Source organism: Lissotriton vulgaris, chromosome 11, assembly GCF_964263255.1.
Source record: "Lissotriton vulgaris chromosome 11, aLisVul1.2, whole genome shotgun sequence".
Taxonomy (NCBI): Eukaryota; Metazoa; Chordata; class Amphibia; order Caudata; family Salamandridae; genus Lissotriton; species Lissotriton vulgaris.
This window is the reverse complement of record NC_141699.1, coordinates 484421565-484441194: the sequence shown is the minus strand read 5'-3', so window position 1 is coordinate 484441194 and position 19630 is coordinate 484421565. Positions and strand designations below refer to the sequence as shown.

Genomic DNA, 19630 nt, shown 5'->3' with positions numbered 1-19630 from the left:
TTAAGTTTTAGGTCTCGCCCTGACGTGAGCAGCTCATGGCTCATATACGACAACAGTGCTATCATTCACACGGAGCTGCGATGGCCGAGTGGTTAAGGCGTTAGTCTTGAAATCCAATGGGGTTTCCTCCAAATAGGTTTGAATCCTGCTTGCAGCGTTGTCTGATTTTGCATAAACACCATTTGGTTTAGTTAAGGAAATGTTCACTTCTCTTTACGCAATCCTCATCAATTCACAGAGTTAAACGGCAAAAACTCAAACTAGATGTAAACATTGAGACAATTTCCACACCCAGGAAGTGTTTTAGAGAGCAGGTGGCTCGGAAGGGTTCGTAGTCTGGACCTGTCCTGCATGATCTAGACAAGTCACGAAAAGAATAATTATTTTTTTTACGAAGCGTGTCTTGTTTAGGCTTTTGGACTCTTTCTGAGAACACTTAAGGGCCCATTGCCACCGCCGTACTATAGGGAAAAGAGGGTAGAAATGTGCAGTGATTGATTACCGCTCATCTGTGCCCTGTCACTCACTTTGAGTGATGCGGGTTGCTATTTTTATTAATTGTATGAAAGCATGCGAAATAAGTGAGGACAACAGGGCACTGCTGGTACGTGCCCCGTCCTTCCGTTACTTTATTTTTTAGGTCTCGGCCTGACGTGAGTAGCGCCTGGCTCGTATAGGACAACAGTGAATTCATACTCATGCAGCTGCGATGGCCGAGTGGTTAAGGCGTTGGACTTGAAATCCAATGGGGTTTCCCCGCTTAGGTTTGAATCCTGCTTGCAGTGTCATGAGATTTTCCATGAGCAGGTGTCTTGGAAGGGTTTGTAGCCTGGACCTGTCCTGACTGATCTAGACAAGTCATGAAAAGAGTACTTTTTTTTATGAAGCGTGTCTTGTGTAGGCATTTGGACTCTTTCTTTGTACGCTTAAGGGCCCCTTTACCACTGCCGTAATATAGGGAAAAGTGGGTAGAAATATGCAGTGATTGATTACCGCTCATCTGTGCCCTTTCACTCATTTTGAGTGATCTGTGTTGCTATTTTTATTAATTGTATGAAAGCATGCAAAATAAGTGAGGACAGCAGGGCATTGCTGGTACGTGCCACGTCCTTCCGTTACTTTATTTTTTAGGTCTCGGCCCGACGTGAGAAGAGCATGGCTCGTATACGACAACAGTGGCATCATACTTATGCAGCTGCGATGGCCGAGCGGTTAAGGCGTTGGACTTGAAAACCAATGGGTTTTCCCTGCGCAGGTTCGAATCCTGCTTGCAGCGTAGTGTGATTTTGCATGAACACCATTTGGTTTAGTTAAGGAAATGTTCACTTCTCGTTACGCAATCCTTATCAAGTCACAGAGTTAAATAGCAAAAACTCAATCTAAATGTAAACATTAAGACAATTCCCACACTCAGGAAGTGTTTTAGAGAGCAGGTGGCTGGGAAGGGTTTGTAGCCTGGACCTGTCCTGCCTGATCTTGATGAGTCACGAAAAGAGAATTTTTTTTATGTAGCATGTCTTGTTTAGGCTTTTGGATTCTTTCTGAGTACACTTAAGGGCCCGGTCCCAGCGCTGTAATATAGAGAAAAGAGGGTAGAAATGTGCAGTGTTTGATTACCGCTCATCTGTGCCCTGTCACTCACTTTGAGTGATGCGTGTTGCTATTTTTTATTAATTGTATGAAAGCATGCAAAATAAGTGGGGAAAACAGGGCACTGCTGGTACGTGCCCCGTCCTGCCGTTACTTTAAGTTTTAGGTCTCGGCCTGACGTGAGCAGCTCATGGCTCATATACGACAACAGTGATATCATTCACACGGAGCTGCGAAGGCTGAGTGCTTAAGGCGTTAGTTTTGAATTCCAATGGGGTTTCCTCCGAGTAGGTTTGAATATAGCTTGCAGCGTTGTCTGATTTTGCATAAACACCATTTGGTTTAGTTAAGGAAATGTTCACTTCTCTTTACGCAATCCTCATCAAGTCACAGAGTTAAACTGCAAAAACTCAAACTAGATGTAAACATTGAGACAATTTCCACACCCAGGAAGTGTTTTAGAGAGCAGGTGGCTCGGAAGGGTTCGTAGTCTGGACCTGTCCTGCATGATCTAGACAAGTCACGAAAAGAGTAATTATTTTTTTTATGAAGCGTGTCTTGTTTAGGCTTTTGGACTCTTTCTTAGTACACTTAACGGCCCGTTACCACCGCCGTAATATAGGGAAAAGAGGGTAGAAATGCGCAGTGATTGATTACCGCTCATCTGTGCCCTGTCATTCACTTTGAGTGATGCTTGTTGCTAATTTTATTAATTGTATGGAAGCATTCAAAATAAGTGGGCGATACAGGGCACTGCTGGTACGTGCCCCGTCCTGCCGTTACTTTAATTTTTAGGTCTTGGCCTGACGTGAGCAGCGTATGGCTCGTATACGACAACAGTGACATCATACTCATGCAGCTGTGATGGCTGAGTGGTTAAGGCGTTGGACTCGAAATCCAATCTGGTTTCCCTGTGCAGGTTCAAATCCTGCTTGCAGCGTCGTGTGATTTTGCATGATCACCATTTGGTTTAGTTAAGTAAATGTTCACTTCTCGTTACGCAATCCTCATCAAGTCACAGAGTTAAATGGAAAAAACTCAAACTAGATGTACACATTGAGACAATTTCCACACCCAGGAAGTGTTTTAGAGAGCTGGTGGCTCGGAAGGGTTTATAGTCTGGACCTGTCCTGCCTGATCTAGACAAGTCATGAAAAGAGTACTTTTTTTTATGAAGCATGTCTTGTTTAGGCTTTTGGACTCTTTCTTAGTACACTTAGGGGCCCGTTACCACCGCGTAATATAGGGAAAAGTGGGTAGAAACATGCAGTGATTGATTACCACTCATCTGTGCCCTTTCACTCACTTTGAGTGATGCATGTTGCTATTTTTATTAATTGTATGAAAGCATGCAAAATAAGTGAGGACAACAGGGCACTGCTGGTACGTGCCCCGTCCTTCCGTTACTTTATTTTTTTGGTCTTGGCCTGACGTGAGCAGCGTATGGCTCGTATACGACAACAGTGACATCATACTCATGCAGCTGTGATGGCTGAGTGGTTAAGGTGTTGGACTTGAAATCCAATGGGGTTTCCCTGCGCAGGTTCGAATCCAGCTTGCAGCGTAGTGTGATTTTGCATGAACACCATTTTGGTTTAGTTAAGGAAATGTTCACTTCTCGTTACGCAATCCTCATCAAGTCACAGAGTTAAATGGCAAAAACTCAAACTAGATGTAAACATTGAAACAATTTCCACACCTAGGAAGTGTTTTAGAGAGCAGGTGGCTCGGAAGGGTTTGTAGTCTGGACCTATCCTGCCTGATCTAGACAAGTTACGAAATGAGTAATTTCTTTTATGAAGCGTGTCTTGTTTAGGCTTTTGGACTCTTTCTGAGTACACTTAAGGGCCCGTTGCCACCGCCGTAATATATGGAAACGAGGGTAGAAATGTGCAGTGATTGATCACCGCTCATCTGTGCCCTGTCACTCATTTTGAGTGATGCATATTGCTATTTTTATTAATTGTATGAAAGTATGCGAAATAAGTGAGGACAACAGGGCACTGCTGGTATGTGCCCCGTCCTTCCGTTACTTTATTTTTTAGGTCTCGACCTGACATGAGTAGCGCATGGCTCGTATACGACAACAGTGACATCATACTCACGGAGCTGCGATGGCCGAGTGGTTAAGGCGTTGGACTTGAAATCCAATGGGGTTTCCCCACGTAGGTTCGAATCCTGCTTGCAGCGGCATGAGATTTTGCATGAACACCATTTGGTTAAGTTAAGTAAATGTTCACTTCTCATTACGCAATCCTCATCAAGTCACAGAGTTAAACTGCAAAAACTCAAACTAGATGTAAACATTGAGACAATTTCCACACCCAGGAAGTGTTTTAGAGAGCAGGTGGCCCGGAAGGGTTCGTAGTCTGGCCCTGTCCTGCCTGATCTAGACAAGTCATGAAAAGAGTACTTTTTTATGAAGCGTGTCTTGTTTAAGCTTTTGAACTCTTTCTGAGTACACTTAAGGGCCCGTTGCCACCGCCGTAATATAGGGAAACGAGGATAGAAATGTGCAGTGATTGATTACCGCTCATCGGTGCCCTGTCACTCACTTTGAGTGATGCGTATTGCTATTTTTATTAATTGTATGAAAGCATGCAAAATAAGTGAGGACAACAGGGCACTGCTGGTACGTGCCCCGTCCTTCTGTTACTTTATTTTTTATTTCTCGGCCTGACGTGAGTAGTGCATGGCTCGTATACGACAACTGTGACATCATACTCACGCAGCTGCGATGGCCGAGTGGTTAAGGCGTTGGACTTGAAATCCAATGGGGTTTCCCCGCGTAGGTTCAAATCCTGCTTGCAGCGTCATGAGATTTTGCATGAACACCATTTGGTTTAGTTAAGTAAATGTTTACTTCTTGTTACGCAATCCTCATCAAGTCACAGAGTTAAACTGCAAAAACTCAAACTAGATGTAAACATTGAGACAATTTCCACACCCAGGAAGTGTTTTAGAGAGCAGGTGGCTCGGAAGGGTTCGTAGTCTGGCCCTGTCCTGCCTGATCTAGACAAGTCATGAAAAGAGTACTTTTTTTATGAAGCGTGTCTTGTTTAAGCTTTTGAACTCTTTCTGAGTACACTTAAGGGCCCGTTGCCACCGCCGTAATATAGGGAAACGAGGATAGAAATGTGCAGTGATTGATTACCGCTCATCGGTGCCCTGTCACTCACTTTGAGTGATGCGTATTGCTATTTTTATTAATTGTATGAAAGCATGCAAAATAAGTGAGGACAACAGGGCACTGCTGGTACGTGCCCCGTCCTTCTGTTACTTTATTTTTTATTTCTCGGCCTGACGTGAGTAGTGCATGGCTCGTATACGACAACTGTGACATCATACTCACGCAGCTGCGATGGCCGAGTGGTTAAGGCGTTGGACTTGAAATCCAATGGGGTTTCCCCGTGTAGGTTCAAATCCTGCTTGCAGCGTCATGAGATTTTGCATGAACACCATTTGGTTTAGTTAAGTAAATGTTTACTTCTTGTTACGCAATCCTCATCAAGTCACAGAGTTAAACGGCAAAAACTCAAACTAGATGTAAACATTGAAACAATTTCCACACCTAGGAAGTGTTTTAGAGAGCAGGTGGCTCAGAAGGGTTTGTAGTCTGGACCTATCCTGCCTGATCTAGACAAGTTACGAAATGAGTAATTTTTTTTTATGAAGCGTGTCTTGTTTAGGCTTTTGGACTCTTTCTGAGTACACTTAAGGGCCCGTTGCCACCGCCGTAATATATGGAAACGAGGGTAGAAATGTGCAGTGATTGATTACCTCTCATCTGTGCCCTGTCACTCATTTTGAGTGATGCATATTGCTATTTTTATTAATTGTATGAAAGTATGCGAAATAAGTGAGGACAACAGGGCACTGCTGGTATGTGCCCCGTCCTTCCGTTACTTTATTGTTTAGGTCTCGACCTGACATGAGTAGCGCATGGCTCGTATACGACAACAGTGACATCATACTCACACAGCTGTGATGGCTGAGTGGTTAAGGCGTTGGACTTGAAATCCAATGGGGTTTCCCCACGTAGGTTCGAATCCTGCTTGCAGCGGCATGAGATTTTGCATGAACACCATTTGGTTAAGTTAAGTAAATGTTCACTTCTCATTACGCAATCCTCATCAAGTCACAGAGTTAAAGTGCAAAAACTCAAACTAGATGTAAACATTGAGACAATTTCCACACCCAGGAAGTGTTTTAGAGAGCAGGTGGCTCGGAAGGGTTCGTAGTCTGGTCCTGTCCTACCTGATCTAGACAAGTCATGAAAAGAGTACTTTTTTTTATGAAGCGTGTCTTGTTTAAGCTTTGGGACTCTTTCTGAGTACACTTAAGGGCCCGTTGCCACCGCCGTAATATAGGGAAACGAGGATAGAAATGTGCAGTGATTGATTACCGCTCATCGGTGCCCTGTCACTCACTTTGAGTGATGCGTATTGCTATTTTTATTAATTGTATGAAAGCATGCAAAATAAGTGAGGACAACAGGGCACTGCTGGTACGTGCCCTGTCCTTCTGTTACTTTATTTTTTATGTCTCGGCCTGACGTGAGTAGTGCATGGCTCGTATACGACAACTGTGTCATCATACTCACGCAGCTGCGATGGCCGAGTGGTTAAGGCGTTGGACTTGAAATCCAATGGGGTTTCCCCGCGTAGGTACGAATCCTGCTTGCAGCGTCATGAGATTTTGCATGAACACCATTTGGTTTAGTTAAGTAAATGTTTACTTCTTGTTACGCAATCCTCATCAAGTCACAGAGTTAAACGGCAAAAACTCAAACTAGATGTAAACATTGAAACAATTTCCACACCTAGGAAGTGTTTTAGAGAGCAGGTGGCTCGGAAGGGTTTGTAGTCTGGACCTATCCTGCCTGATCTAGACAAGTTACGAAATGAGTAATTTTTTTTTATGAAGCGTGTCTTGTTTAGGCTTTTGGACTCTTTCTGAGTACACTTAAGGGCCCGTTGCCACCGCCGTAATATATGGAAACGAGGGTAGAAATGTGCAGTGATTGATTACCGCTCATCTGTGCCCTGTCACTCATTTTGAGTGATGCATATTGCTATTTTTATTAATTGTATGAAAGTATGCGAAATAAGTGAGGACAACAGGGCACTGCTGGTATGTGCCCCGTCCTTCCGTTACTTTATTGTTTAGGTCTCGACCTGACATGAGTAGCGCATGGCTCGTATACGACAACAGTGACATCATATTCACACAGCTGCGATGGCCGAGTGGTTAAGGCGTTGGACTTGAAATCCAATGGGTTTTCACCACGTAGGTTCAAATCCTGCTTGCAGCGGCATGAGATTTTGCATGAACACCATTTGGTTAAGTTAAGTAAATGTTCACTTCTCATTACGCAATCCTCATCAAGTCACAGAGTTAAACTGCAAAAATTCAAACTAGATGTAAACATTGAGACAATTTCCACACCCAGGAAGTGTTTTAGAGAGCAGGTGGCTCGGAAGGGTACGTAGTCTGGACCTGTCCTACCTGATCTAGACAAGTCATGAAAAGAGTACTTTTTTTAATGAAGCGTGTCTTGTTTAAGCTTTGGGACTCTTTCTGAGTACACTTAAGGGCCCGTTGCCACCGCCGTAATATAGGGAAACGAGGATAGAAATGTGCAGTGATTGATTACCGCTCATCGGTGCCCTGTCACTCACTTTGAGTGATGCGTATTGCTATTTTTATTAATTGTATGAAAGCATGCAAAATAAGTGAGGACAACAGGGCACTGCTGGTACGTGCCCCGTCCTTCTGTTACTTTATTTTTTATGTCTCGGCCTGACGTGAGTAGTGCATGGCTCGTATACGACAACTGTGTCATCATACTCACGCAGCTGCGATGGCCGAGTGGTTAAGGCGTTGGACTTGAAATCCAATGGGATTTCCCCGCGTAGGTTCGAATCCTGCTTGCAGCGTCATGAGATTTTGCATGAACACCATTTGGTTTAGTTAAGTAAATGTTTACTTCTTGTTACGCAATCCTCATCAAGTCACAGAGTTAAACGGCAAAAACTCAAACTAGATGTAAACATTGAGACAATTTCCACACCCAGGAAGTGTTTTAGAGAGCAGGTACCTCTGAAGGGTTCGTAGTCTGGACCTGTCCTGCATGATCTAGACAAGTCATGAAAGGAGTAATTATTTTTTTATGAAGCGTGTCTTGTTTAGGCTTTTGGACTCTTTCTTAGTACACTTAAGGGCCCGTTACCACGGCCGTAATATAGGGAAAAGAGGGTAGAAATGCGCAATGATTGATTACCACTCATCTGTGCCCTTTCACTCACTTTGAGTGATGCATGTTGCTATTTTTATTAATTGTATGAAAGCATGCAAAATAAGTGAGGACAACAGGGCACTGCTGGTACGTGCCCCGTCCTTCCATTACTTTATTTTTTGGTCTCGGCCTGACATGAGCAGAGTATGGCTCGTATACGACAACAGTGACATCATACTCATGCAGCTGCGATGGCCGAGTAGTTAAGGCGTTGGACTCGAAATCCAATGGGGTTTCCCTGCGCAGGTTTGAATCCTGCTTGCAGCGTAGTGTGATTTAACATGAACACCATTTGGTTTAGTTAAGGAAATGTTCACTTCTTGTTCGCAATCCTCATCAAGTCACAGAGTAAAATGGAAAAAACTCAAACTAGATGTAAACATTGAGACAATTTCCACACCCAGGAAGTGTTTTAGAGAGCTGGTGGCTCGGAAGGGTTTGTAGTCTGGACCTGTCCTGCCTGATCTAGACAAGTCATGAAAAGAGTACTTTTTTTTATGATGCATGTCTTGTTTAGGCTTTTGGACTCTTTCTTAGTACACTTAAGGGCCTGTTACCACCGCCGTAATATAGGGAAAAGTGGGTAGAAACATGCAGTGATTGATTACCACTCGTCTGTGCCCTTTCACTCACTTTGAGTGATGCATGTTGCTATTTTTATTAATTGTATGAAAGCATGCAAAATAAGTGAGGACAACAGGGCACTGCTGGTACGTGCCCCGTCCTTCCGTTACTTTATTTTTTTGGTCTCCGCCTGACATGAGCAGAGCATGGCTCGTATACGACAACAGTGACGTCATACTCATGCAGCTGCGATGGCCGAGTGGTTAAGGCGTTGGACTCGAAATCCAATGGGATTTCCCTGCGCAGGTTCGAATCCTGCTTGCAGCGGCATGAGATTTTGCATGAACACCATTTGGTTAAGTTAAGTAAATGTTCACTTCTCATTACGCAATCCTCATCAAGTCACAGAGTTAAACTGAAAAAATTCAAACTAGATGTAAACATTGAGACAATTTCCACACCCAGGAAGTGTTTTAGAGAGCAGGTGGCTCGGAAGGGTACGTAGTCTGGACCTGTCCTACCTGATCTAGACAAGTCATGAAAAGAGTACTTTTTTTTATGAAGCGTGTCTTGTTTAAGCTTAGGGACTCTTTCTGAGTACACTTAAGGGCCCGTTGCCACCGCCGTAATATAGGGAAACGAGGATAGAAATGTGCAGTGATTGATTACCGCTCATCGGTGCCCTGTCACTCACTTTGAGTGATGCGTATTGCTATTTTTATTAATTGTATGAAAGCATGCAAAATAAGTGAGGACAACAGGGCACTGCTGGTACGTGTCCCGTCCTTCTGTTACTTTATTTTTTATGTCTCGGCCTGACGTGAGTAGTGCATGGCTCGTATACGACAACTGTGTCATCATACTCACGCAGCTGCGATGGTCGAGTGGTTAAGGCGTTGGACTTGAAATCCAATGGGATTTCCCCGCGTAGGTTCGAATCCTGCTTGCAGCGTCATGAGATTTTGCATGAACACCATTTGGTTTAGTTAAGTAAATGTTTACTTCTTGTTACGCAATCCTCATCAAGTCACAGAGTTAAACGGCAAAAACTCAAACTAGATGTAAACATTGAGACAATTTCCACACCCAGGAAGTGTTTTAGAGAGCAGGTGCCTCTGAAGGGTTCGTAGTCTGGACCTGTCCTGCATGATCTAGACAAGTCATGAAAGGAGTAATTATTTTTTTATGAAGCGTGTCTTGTTTAGGCTTTTGGACTCTTTCTTAGTACACTTAAGGGCCCGTTACCACGGCCGTAATATAGGGAAAAGAGGGTAGAAATGCGCAATGATTGATTACCACTCATCTGTGCCCTTTCACTCACTTTGAGTGATGCATGTTGCTATTTTTATTAATTGTATGAAAGCATGCAAAATAAGTGAGGACAACAGGGCACTGCTGGTACGTGCCCCGTCCTTCCATTACTTTATTTTTTGGTCTCGGCCTGACATGAGCAGAGTATGGCTCGTATACGACAACAGTGACATCATACTCATGCAGCTGCGATGGCCGAGTAGTTAAGGCGTTGGACTCGAAATCCAATGGGGTTTCCCTGCGCAGGTTCGAATCCTGCTTGCAGCGTAGTGTGATTTTACATGAACACCATTTGGTTTAGTTAAGGAAATGTTCACTTCTTGTTCGCAATCCTCATCAAGTCACAGAGTAAAATGGAAAAAACTCAAACTAGATGTAAACATTGAGACAATTTCCACACCCAGGAAGTGTTTTAGAGAGCTGGTGGCTCGGAAGGGTTTGTAGTCTGGACCTGTCCTGCCTGATTAGACAAGTCATGAAAAGAGTACTTTTTTTTATGATGCATGTCTTGTTTAGGCTTTTGGACTCTTTCTTAGTACACTTAAGGGCCTGTTATCACCGCCGTAATATAGGGAAAAGTGGGTAGAAACATGCAGTGATTGATTACCACTCGTCTGTGCCCTTTCACTCACTTTGAGTGATGCATGTTGCTATTTTTATTAATTGTATGAAAGCATGCAAAATAAGTGAGGACAACAGGGCACTGCTGGTACGTGCCCCGTCCTTCCGTTACTTTATTTTTTTGGTCTCCGCCTGACATGAGCAGAGCATGGCTCGTATACGACAACAGTGACGTCGTACTCATGCAGCTGCGATGGCCGAGTGGTTAAGGCGTTGGACTCGAAATCCAATGGGATTTCCCTGCGCAGGTTCGAATCCTGCTTGCAGCGTAGTGTGATTTTGCATGAGCACCATTTGGTTTAGTTAAGGAAATGTTCACTTCTCGTTACGCAATCCTTATCAAGTCACAGAGTTAAATTGCAAAAACTCAAACTAGATGTAAACATTGAAACAATTTCCACACCTAGGAAGTGTTTTAGAGAGCAGGTGGCTCGGAAGGGTTTGTAGTCTGGACCTATCCTGCCTGATCTAGACAAGTTACGAAATGAGTAATTTTTTTAATGAAGCGTGTCTTGTTTAGGCTTTTGGACTCTTTCTGAGTACACTTAAGGGCCCGTTGCCACCGCCGTAATATATGGAAACGAGGGTAGAAATGTGCAGTGATTGATTACCGCTCATCGGTGCCCTGTCACTCACTTTGAGTGATGCGTATTGCTATTTTTATTAATTGTATGAAAGCATGCAAAATAAGTGAGGACAACAGGGCACTGCTGGTACGTGCCCCGTCCTTCTGTTACTTTATTTTTTATGTCTCGGCCTGACGTGAGTAGTGCATGGCTCGTATACGACAACTGTGACTTCATACTCACGCAGCTGCGGTGGCCGAGTGGTTAAGGCGTTGGACTTGAAATCCAAAGGGGTTTGCCCGCGTAGGTTCGAATCCTGCTTGCAGCGTAGTGTGATTTTGCATGAACACCATTTGGTTTAGTTAAGGAAATGTTCACTTCTCGTTACGCAATCCTCATCAAGTCACAGAGTTAAATGGCAAAAACTCAAACTAGATGTAAACATTGAAACAATTTCCACACCTAGGAAGTGTTTTAGAGAGCAGGTGGCTCGTAAGGGTTTGTAGTCTGGACCTGTCCTGCCTGATCTAGACAAGTCATGAAAAGAGTACTTTTTTTTATGAAGCGTGTCTTGTTTAAGCTTTTGGACTCTTTCTGAGTACACTTAAGGGCCCATTGCCACCGCCGTAATATAGGGAAACGAGGATAGAAATGTGCAGTGATTGATTACCGCTCATCGGTCTCCTGTCACTCACTTTGAGTGATGCATGTTGCTATTTTTATTAATTGTATGAAAGCATGCAAAATAAGTGAGGACAACAGGGCACGGCTGGTACGTGCCCCGTCCTTCTGTTACTTTATTTTTTATGTCTCGGCCTGACGTGAGTAGTGCATGGCTCGTATACGACAACTGTGACATCATACTCACGCAGCTGCGATGGCCGAGTGGTTAAGGCATTGTACTTGAAATCCAATGGGTTTTCCCCGCGTAGGTTCGAATCCTGCTTGCAGCGATATGAGATTTTGCATGAACACCATTTGGTTTAGTTAAGTAAATGTTTACTTCTTGTTACGCAATCCTCATCAAGTCACAGAGTTAAACGGCAAAAACTCAAACTAGATGTAAACATTGAAACAATTTCCACACCTAGGAAGTGTTTTAGAAAGCAGGTGGCTCGGAAGGGTTTGTAGTCTGGACCTATCCTGCCTGATCTAGACAAGTTACGAAATGAGTAATTTTTTTTATGAAGCGTGTCTTGTTTAGGCTTTTGGACTCTTTCTGAGTACACTTAAGGGCCCGTTGCCACCGCCGTAATATATGGAAACGAGGCTAGAAATGTGCAGTGATTGATTACCGCTCATCTGTGCCCTGTCACTCATTTTGAGTGATGCATATTGCTATTTTTATTAATTGTATAAAAGTATGCGAAATAAGTGAGGACAACATGGCACTGCTGGTACGTGCCCCGTCCTTCCGTTACTTTATTTTTTGGTCTCGACCTGACATGAGTAGCGCATAGCTCGTATACGACAACAGTGACATCATACTCACGCAGCTGCGATGGCCGAGTGGTTAAGGCGTTGGACTTGAAATCCAATGGGGTTTCCCCATGTAGGTTTGAATCCTGCTTGCAGCGTCATGAGATTTTGCATGAACACCATCTGGTTTAGTTAAGTAAATGTTTACTTCTGTTACGCAATCCTCATCATGTCACAGAGTTAAACGGCAAAAACTCAAACTAGATGTAAACATTGAGACAATTTCCACACCCAGGAAGTGTTTTAGAGAGCAGGTGCCTCGGAAGGGTTCGTAGTCTGGACCTGTCCTGCATGATCTAGACAAGTCACAAAAAGAGTAATTATTTTTTATGAAGCGTGTCTTGTTTAGGCTTTTGGACTCTTTCTTAGTACACTTAAGGGCCCGTTACCACCGCCGTAATATAGGGAAAAGAGGGTAGAAATGCGCAATGATTGATTACCACTCATCTGTGCCCTTTCACTCACTTTGAGTGATGCACGTTGCTATTTTTATTAATTGTATGAAAGCATGCAAAATAAGTGAGGACAACAGGGCACTGCTGGTACGTGCCCTGTCCTTCTGTTACTTTATTTTTTGGTCTCGGCCTGACATGAGCAGAGTATGGCTCGTATACGACAACAGTGACATCATACTCACGCAGCTGCGATGGCCGAGTGGTTAAGGCGTTGGACTCGAAATCCAATGGGGTTTTCCTGCGCAGGTTCGAATCCTGCTTGCAGCGTAGTGTGCTTTTGCATGAACACCATTTGGTTTAGTTAAGGAAATGTTCACTTCTCGTTCGCAATCCTCATCAAGTCACAGAGTTAAATGGAAAAAACTCAAACTAGATGTAAACATTGAGACAATTTCCACACCCAGGAAGTGTTTTAGAGAGCTGGTGGCTCGGAAGGGTTTGTAGTCTGGACCTATCCTGCCTGATCTAGACAAGTTACGAAATGAGTAATTTTTTTTATGAAGCGTGTCTTGTTTAGGCTTTTGGACTCTTTCTTAGTACACTTAAGGGCCCGTTACCACCGCCGTAATATAGGGAAAAGAGGGTAGAAATGCGCAATGATTGATTACCACTCATCTGTGCCCTTTCACTCACTTTGAGTGATGCACGTTGCTATTTTTATTAATTGTATGAAAGCATGCAAAATAAGTGAGGACAACAGGGCACTGCTGGTACGTGCCCTGTCCTTCTGTTACTTTATTTTTTGGTCTCGGCCTGACATGAGCAGAGTATGGCTCGTATACAACAACAGTGACATCATACTCACGCAGCTGCGATGGCCGAGTGGTTAAGGCGTTGGACTCGAAATCCAATGGGGTTTCCCTGCGCAGGTTTGAATCCTGCTTGCAGCGTAGTGTGATTTAACATGAACACCATTTGGTTTAGTTAAGGAAATGTTCACTTCTTGTTCGCAATCCTCATCAAGTCACAGAGTAAAATGGAAAAAACTCAAACTAGATGTAAACATTGAGACAATTTCCACACCCAGGAAGTGTTTTAGAGAGCTGGTGGCTCGGAAGGGTTTGTAGTCTGGACCTGTCCTGCCTGATCTAGACAAGTCATGAAAAGAGTACTTTTTTTTATGATGCATGTCTTGTTTAGGCTTTTGGACTCTTTCTTAGTACACTTAAGGGCCTGTTACCACCGCCGTAATATAGGGAAAAGTGGGTAGAAACATGCAGTGATTGATTACCACTCGTCTGTGCCCTTTCACTCACTTTGAGTGATGCATGTTGCTATTTTTATTAATTGTATGAAAGCATGCAAAATAAGTGAGGACAACAGGGCACTGCTGGTACGTGCCCCGTCCTTCCGTTACTTTATTTTTTTGGTCTCCGCCTGACATGAGCAGAGCATGGCTCGTATACGACAACAGTGACGTCATACTCATGCAGCTGCGATGGCCGAGTGGTTAAGGCGTTGGACTCGAAATCCAATGGGATTTCCCTGCGCAGGTTCGAATCCTGCTTGCAGCGGCATGAGATTTTGCATGAACACCATTTGGTTAAGTTAAGTAAATGTTCACTTCTCATTACGCAATCCTCATCAAGTCACAGAGTTAAACTGAAAAAATTCAAACTAGATGTAAACATTGAGACAATTTCCACACCCAGGAAGTGTTTTAGAGAGCAGGTGGCTCGGAAGGGTACGTAGTCTGGACCTGTCCTACCTGATCTAGACAAGTCATGAAAAGAGTACTTTTTTTTATGAAGCGTGTCTTGTTTAAGCTTAGGGACTCTTTCTGAGTACACTTAAGGGCCCGTTGCCACCGCCGTAATATAGGGAAACGAGGATAGAAATGTGCAGTGATTGATTACCGCTCATCGGTGCCCTGTCACTCACTTTGAGTGATGCGTATTGCTATTTTTATTAATTGTATGAAAGCATGCAAAATAAGTGAGGACAACAGGGCACTGCTGGTACGTGTCCCGTCCTTCTGTTACTTTATTTTTTATGTCTCGGCCTGACGTGAGTAGTGCATGGCTCGTATACGACAACTGTGTCATCATACTCACGCAGCTGCGATGGTCGAGTGGTTAAGGCGTTGGACTTGAAATCCAATGGGATTTCCCCGCGTAGGTTCGAATCCTGCTTGCAGCGTCATGAGATTTTGCATGAACACCATTTGGTTTAGTTAAGTAAATGTTTACTTCTTGTTACGCAATCCTCATCAAGTCACAGAGTTAAACGGCAAAAACTCAAACTAGATGTAAACATTGAGACAATTTCCACACCCAGGAAGTGTTTTAGAGAGCAGGTGCCTCTGAAGGGTTCGTAGTCTGGACCTGTCCTGCATGATCTAGACAAGTCATGAAAGGAGTAATTATTTTTTTATGAAGCGTGTCTTGTTTAGGCTTTTGGACTCTTTCTTAGTACACTTAAGGGCCCGTTACCACGGCCGTAATATAGGGAAAAGAGGGTAGAAATGCGCAATGATTGATTACCACTCATCTGTGCCCTTTCACTCACTTTGAGTGATGCATGTTGCTATTTTTATTAATTGTATGAAAGCATGCAAAATAAGTGAGGACAACAGGGCACTGCTGGTACGTGCCCCGTCCTTCCATTACTTTATTTTTTGGTCTCGGCCTGACATGAGCAGAGTATGGCTCGTATACGACAACAGTGACATCATACTCATGCAGCTGCGATGGCCGAGTAGTTAAGGCGTTGGACTCGAAATCCAATGGGGTTTCCCTGCGCAGGTTCGAATCCTGCTTGCAGCGTAGTGTGATTTTACATGAACACCATTTGGTTTAGTTAAGGAAATGTTCACTTCTTGTTCGCAATCCTCATCAAGTCACAGAGTAAAATGGAAAAAACTCAAACTAGATGTAAACATTGAGACAATTTCCACACCCAGGAAGTGTTTTAGAGAGCTGGTGGCTCGGAAGGGTTTGTAGTCTGGACCTGTCCTGCCTGATTAGACAAGTCATGAAAAGAGTACTTTTTTTTATGATGCATGTCTTGTTTAGGCTTTTGGACTCTTTCTTAGTACACTTAAGGGCCTGTTATCACCGCCGTAATATAGGGAAAAGTGGGTAGAAACATGCAGTGATTGATTACCACTCGTCTGTGCCCTTTCACTCACTTTGAGTGATGCATGTTGCTATTTTTATTAATTGTATGAAAGCATGCAAAATAAGTGAGGACAACAGGGCACTGCTGGTACGTGCCCCGTCCTTCCGTTACTTTATTTTTTTGGTCTCCGCCTGACATGAGCAGAGCATGGCTCGTATACGACAACAGTGACGTCGTACTCATGCAGCTGCGATGGCCGAGTGGTTAAGGCGTTGGACTCGAAATCCAATGGGATTTCCCTGCGCAGGTTCGAATCCTGCTTGCAGCGTAGTGTGATTTTGCATGAGCACCATTTGGTTTAGTTAAGGAAATGTTCACTTCTCGTTACGCAATCCTTATCAAGTCACAGAGTTAAATTGCAAAAACTCAAACTAGATGTAAACATTGAAACAATTTCCACACCTAGGAAGTGTTTTAGAGAGCAGGTGGCTCGGAAGGGTTTGTAGTCTGGACCTATCCTGCCTGATCTAGACAAGTTACGAAATGAGTAATTTTTTTAATGAAGCGTGTCTTGTTTAGGCTTTTGGACTCTTTCTGAGTACACTTAAGGGCCCGTTGCCACCGCCGTAATATATGGAAACGAGGGTAGAAATGTGCAGTGATTGATTACCGCTCATCGGTGCCCTGTCACTCACTTTGAGTGATGCGTATTGCTATTTTTATTAATTGTATGAAAGCATGCAAAATAAGTGAGGACAACAGGGCACTGCTGGTACGTGCCCCGTCCTTCTGTTACTTTATTTTTTATGTCTCGGCCTGACGTGAGTAGTGCATGGCTCGTATACGACAACTGTGACTTCATACTCACGCAGCTGCGGTGGCCGAGTGGTTAAGGCGTTGGACTTGAAATCCAAAGGGGTTTGCCCGCGTAGGTTCGAATCCTGCTTGCAGCGTAGTGTGATTTTGCATGAACACCATTTGGTTTAGTTAAGGAAATGTTCACTTCTCGTTACGCAATCCTCATCAAGTCACAGAGTTAAATGGCAAAAACTCAAACTAGATGTAAACATTGAAACAATTTCCACACCTAGGAAGTGTTTTAGAGAGCAGGTGGCTCGTAAGGGTTTGTAGTCTGGACCTGTCCTGCCTGATCTAGACAAGTCATGAAAAGAGTACTTTTTTTTATGAAGCGTGTCTTGTTTAAGCTTTTGGACTCTTTCTGAGTACACTTAAGGGCCCATTGCCACCGCCGTAATATAGGGAAACGAGGATAGAAATGTGCAGTGATTGATTACCGCTCATCGGTCTCCTGTCACTCACTTTGAGTGATGCATGTTGCTATTTTTATTAATTGTATGAAAGCATGCAAAATAAGTGAGGACAACAGGGCACGGCTGGTACGTGCCCCGTCCTTCTGTTACTTTATTTTTTATGTCTCGGCCTGACGTGAGTAGTGCATGGCTCGTATACGACAACTGTGACATCATACTCACGCAGCTGCGATGGCCGAGTGGTTAAGGCATTGTACTTGAAATCCAATGGGTTTTCCCCGCGTAGGTTCGAATCCTGCTTGCAGCGATATGAGATTTTGCATGAACACCATTTGGTTTAGTTAAGTAAATGTTTACTTCTTGTTACGCAATCCTCATCAAGTCACAGAGTTAAACGGCAAAAACTCAAACTAGATGTAAACATTGAAACAATTTCCACACCTAGGAAGTGTTTTAGAAAGCAGGTGGCTCGGAAGGGTTTGTAGTCTGGACCTATCCTGCCTGATCTAGACAAGTTACGAAATGAGTAATTGTTTTATGAAGCGTGTCTTGTTTAGGCTTTTGGACTCTTTCTGAGTACACTTAAGGGCCCGTTGCCACCGCCGTAATATATGGAAACGAGGCTAGAAATGTGCAGTGATTGATTACCGCTCATCTGTGCCCTGTCACTCATTTTGAGTGATGCATATTGCTATTTTTATTAATTGTATAAAAGTATGCGAAATAAGTGAGGACAACATGGCACTGCTGGTACGTGCCCCGTCCTTCCGTTACTTTATTTTTTGGTCTCGACCTGACATGAGTAGCGCATAGCTCGTATACGACAACAGTGACATCATACTCACGCAGCTGCGATGGCCGAGTGGTTAAGGCGTTGGACTTGAAATCCAATGGGGTTTCCCCATGTAGGTTTGAATCCTGCTTGCAGCGTCATGAGATTTTGCATGAACACCATCTGGTTTAGTTAAGTAAATGTTTACTTCTGTTACGCAATCCTCATCATGTCACAGAGTTAAACGGCAAAAACTCAAACTAGATGTAAACATTGAGACAATTTCCACACCCAGGAAGTGTTTTAGAGAGCAGGTGCCTCGGAAGGGTTCGTAGTCTGGACCTGTCCTGCATGATCTAGACAAGTCACAAAAAGAGTAATTATTTTTTATGAAGCGTGTCTTGTTTAGGCTTTTGGACTCTTTCTTAGTACACTTAAGGGCCCGTTACCACCGCCGTAATATAGGGAAAAGAGGGTAGAAATGCGCAATGATTGATTACCACTCATCTGTGCCCTTTCACTCACTTTGAGTGATGCACGTTGCTATTTTTATTAATTGTATGAAAGCATGCAAAATAAGTGAGGACAACAGGGCACTGCTGGTACGTGCCCTGTCCTTCTGTTACTTTATTTTTTGGTCTCGGCCTGACATGAGCAGAGTATGGCTCGTATACGACAACAGTGACATCATACTCACGCAGCTGCGATGGCCGAGTGGTTAAGGCGTTGGACTCGAAATCCAATGGGGTTTTCCTGCGCAGGTTCGAATCCTGCTTGCAGCGTAGTGTGCTTTTGCATGAACACCATTTGGTTTAGTTAAGGAAATGTTCACTTCTCGTTCGCAATCCTCATCAAGTCACAGAGTTAAATGGAAAAAACTCAAACTAGATGTAAACATTGAGACAATTTCCACACCCAGGAAGTGTTTTAGAGAGCTGGTGGCTCGGAAGGGTTTGTAGTCTGGACCTATCCTGCCTGATCTAGACAAGTTACGAAATGAGTAATTTTTTTTATGAAGCGTGTCTTGTTTAGGCTTTTGGACTCTTTCTTAGTACACTTAAGGGCCCGTTACCACCGCCGTAATATAGGGAAAAGAGGGTAGAAATGCGCAATGATTGATTACCACTCATCTGTGCCCTTTCACTCACTTTGAGTGATGCACGTTGCTATTTTTATTAATTGTATGAAAGCATGCAAAATAAGTGAGGACAACAGGGCACTGCTGGTACGTGCCCTGTCCTTCTGTTACTTTATTTTTTGGTCTCGGCCTGACATGAGCAGAGTATGGCTCGTATACAACAACAGTGACATCATACTCACGCAGCTGCGATGGCCGAGTGGTTAAGGCGTTGGACTCGAAATCCAATGGGGTTTTCCTGCGCAGGTTTGAATCCTGCTTGCAGCGTAGTGTGCTTTTGCATGAACACCATTTGGTTTAGTTAAGGAAATGTTCACTTCTCGTTCGCAATCCTCATCAAGTCACAGAGTTAAATGGAAAAAACTCAAACTAGATGTAAACATTGAGACAATTTCCACACCCAGGAAGTGTTTTAGAGAGCTGGTGGCTCGGAAGGGTTTGTAGTCTGGACCTGTCCTGCCTGATCTAGACAAGTCATGAAAAGAGTACTTTTTTTATGATGAAT

General features: G+C 43.6%; 20 non-coding genes across 20 annotated transcripts; all 20 read left to right on the top strand.

The window, feature by feature from the left end:
• The first annotated feature begins 2448 nt into the window (after positions 1–2448).
• TRNAS-CGA (transfer RNA serine (anticodon CGA)) lies at positions 2449–2530 on the top strand. Its single transcript has one exon. It is a non-coding gene; the product is annotated as a tRNA-Ser (tRNA).
• Positions 2531–3698: 1168 nt separating this feature from the next.
• On the top strand, positions 3699–3780 carry TRNAS-UGA (transfer RNA serine (anticodon UGA)). Its single transcript has one exon. It is a non-coding gene; the product is annotated as a tRNA-Ser (tRNA).
• A 541-nt stretch (positions 3781–4321) lies between these two features.
• TRNAS-UGA (transfer RNA serine (anticodon UGA)) lies at positions 4322–4403 on the top strand. Its single transcript has one exon. It is a non-coding gene; the product is annotated as a tRNA-Ser (tRNA).
• A 542-nt stretch (positions 4404–4945) lies between these two features.
• Positions 4946–5027, top strand: TRNAS-UGA (transfer RNA serine (anticodon UGA)). Its single transcript has one exon. It is a non-coding gene; the product is annotated as a tRNA-Ser (tRNA).
• Positions 5028–5571: 544 nt separating this feature from the next.
• On the top strand, positions 5572–5653 carry TRNAS-UGA (transfer RNA serine (anticodon UGA)). Its single transcript has one exon. It is a non-coding gene; the product is annotated as a tRNA-Ser (tRNA).
• Positions 5654–6196: 543 nt separating this feature from the next.
• TRNAS-UGA (transfer RNA serine (anticodon UGA)) lies at positions 6197–6278 on the top strand. Its single transcript has one exon. It is a non-coding gene; the product is annotated as a tRNA-Ser (tRNA).
• A 1169-nt stretch (positions 6279–7447) lies between these two features.
• Positions 7448–7529, top strand: TRNAS-UGA (transfer RNA serine (anticodon UGA)). The gene has a single exon. It is a non-coding gene; the product is annotated as a tRNA-Ser (tRNA).
• Positions 7530–8073: 544 nt separating this feature from the next.
• On the top strand, positions 8074–8155 carry TRNAS-CGA (transfer RNA serine (anticodon CGA)). The gene has a single exon. It is a non-coding gene; the product is annotated as a tRNA-Ser (tRNA).
• A 542-nt stretch (positions 8156–8697) lies between these two features.
• On the top strand, positions 8698–8779 carry TRNAS-CGA (transfer RNA serine (anticodon CGA)). The gene has a single exon. It is a non-coding gene; the product is annotated as a tRNA-Ser (tRNA).
• Positions 8780–9948: 1169 nt separating this feature from the next.
• On the top strand, positions 9949–10030 carry TRNAS-CGA (transfer RNA serine (anticodon CGA)). Its single transcript has one exon. It is a non-coding gene; the product is annotated as a tRNA-Ser (tRNA).
• Positions 10031–10571: 541 nt separating this feature from the next.
• On the top strand, positions 10572–10653 carry TRNAS-CGA (transfer RNA serine (anticodon CGA)). Its single transcript has one exon. It is a non-coding gene; the product is annotated as a tRNA-Ser (tRNA).
• Positions 10654–11196: 543 nt separating this feature from the next.
• Positions 11197–11278, top strand: TRNAS-UGA (transfer RNA serine (anticodon UGA)). The gene has a single exon. It is a non-coding gene; the product is annotated as a tRNA-Ser (tRNA).
• Positions 11279–13069: 1791 nt separating this feature from the next.
• On the top strand, positions 13070–13151 carry TRNAS-CGA (transfer RNA serine (anticodon CGA)). The gene has a single exon. It is a non-coding gene; the product is annotated as a tRNA-Ser (tRNA).
• A 541-nt stretch (positions 13152–13692) lies between these two features.
• TRNAS-CGA (transfer RNA serine (anticodon CGA)) lies at positions 13693–13774 on the top strand. The gene has a single exon. It is a non-coding gene; the product is annotated as a tRNA-Ser (tRNA).
• A 542-nt stretch (positions 13775–14316) lies between these two features.
• On the top strand, positions 14317–14398 carry TRNAS-CGA (transfer RNA serine (anticodon CGA)). The gene has a single exon. It is a non-coding gene; the product is annotated as a tRNA-Ser (tRNA).
• Positions 14399–15567: 1169 nt separating this feature from the next.
• Positions 15568–15649, top strand: TRNAS-CGA (transfer RNA serine (anticodon CGA)). The gene has a single exon. It is a non-coding gene; the product is annotated as a tRNA-Ser (tRNA).
• Positions 15650–16190: 541 nt separating this feature from the next.
• TRNAS-CGA (transfer RNA serine (anticodon CGA)) lies at positions 16191–16272 on the top strand. The gene has a single exon. It is a non-coding gene; the product is annotated as a tRNA-Ser (tRNA).
• A 543-nt stretch (positions 16273–16815) lies between these two features.
• On the top strand, positions 16816–16897 carry TRNAS-UGA (transfer RNA serine (anticodon UGA)). The gene has a single exon. It is a non-coding gene; the product is annotated as a tRNA-Ser (tRNA).
• Positions 16898–18687: 1790 nt separating this feature from the next.
• TRNAS-CGA (transfer RNA serine (anticodon CGA)) lies at positions 18688–18769 on the top strand. The gene has a single exon. It is a non-coding gene; the product is annotated as a tRNA-Ser (tRNA).
• A 541-nt stretch (positions 18770–19310) lies between these two features.
• On the top strand, positions 19311–19392 carry TRNAS-CGA (transfer RNA serine (anticodon CGA)). The gene has a single exon. It is a non-coding gene; the product is annotated as a tRNA-Ser (tRNA).
• The last annotated feature ends 238 nt before the right edge of the window (positions 19393–19630 follow it).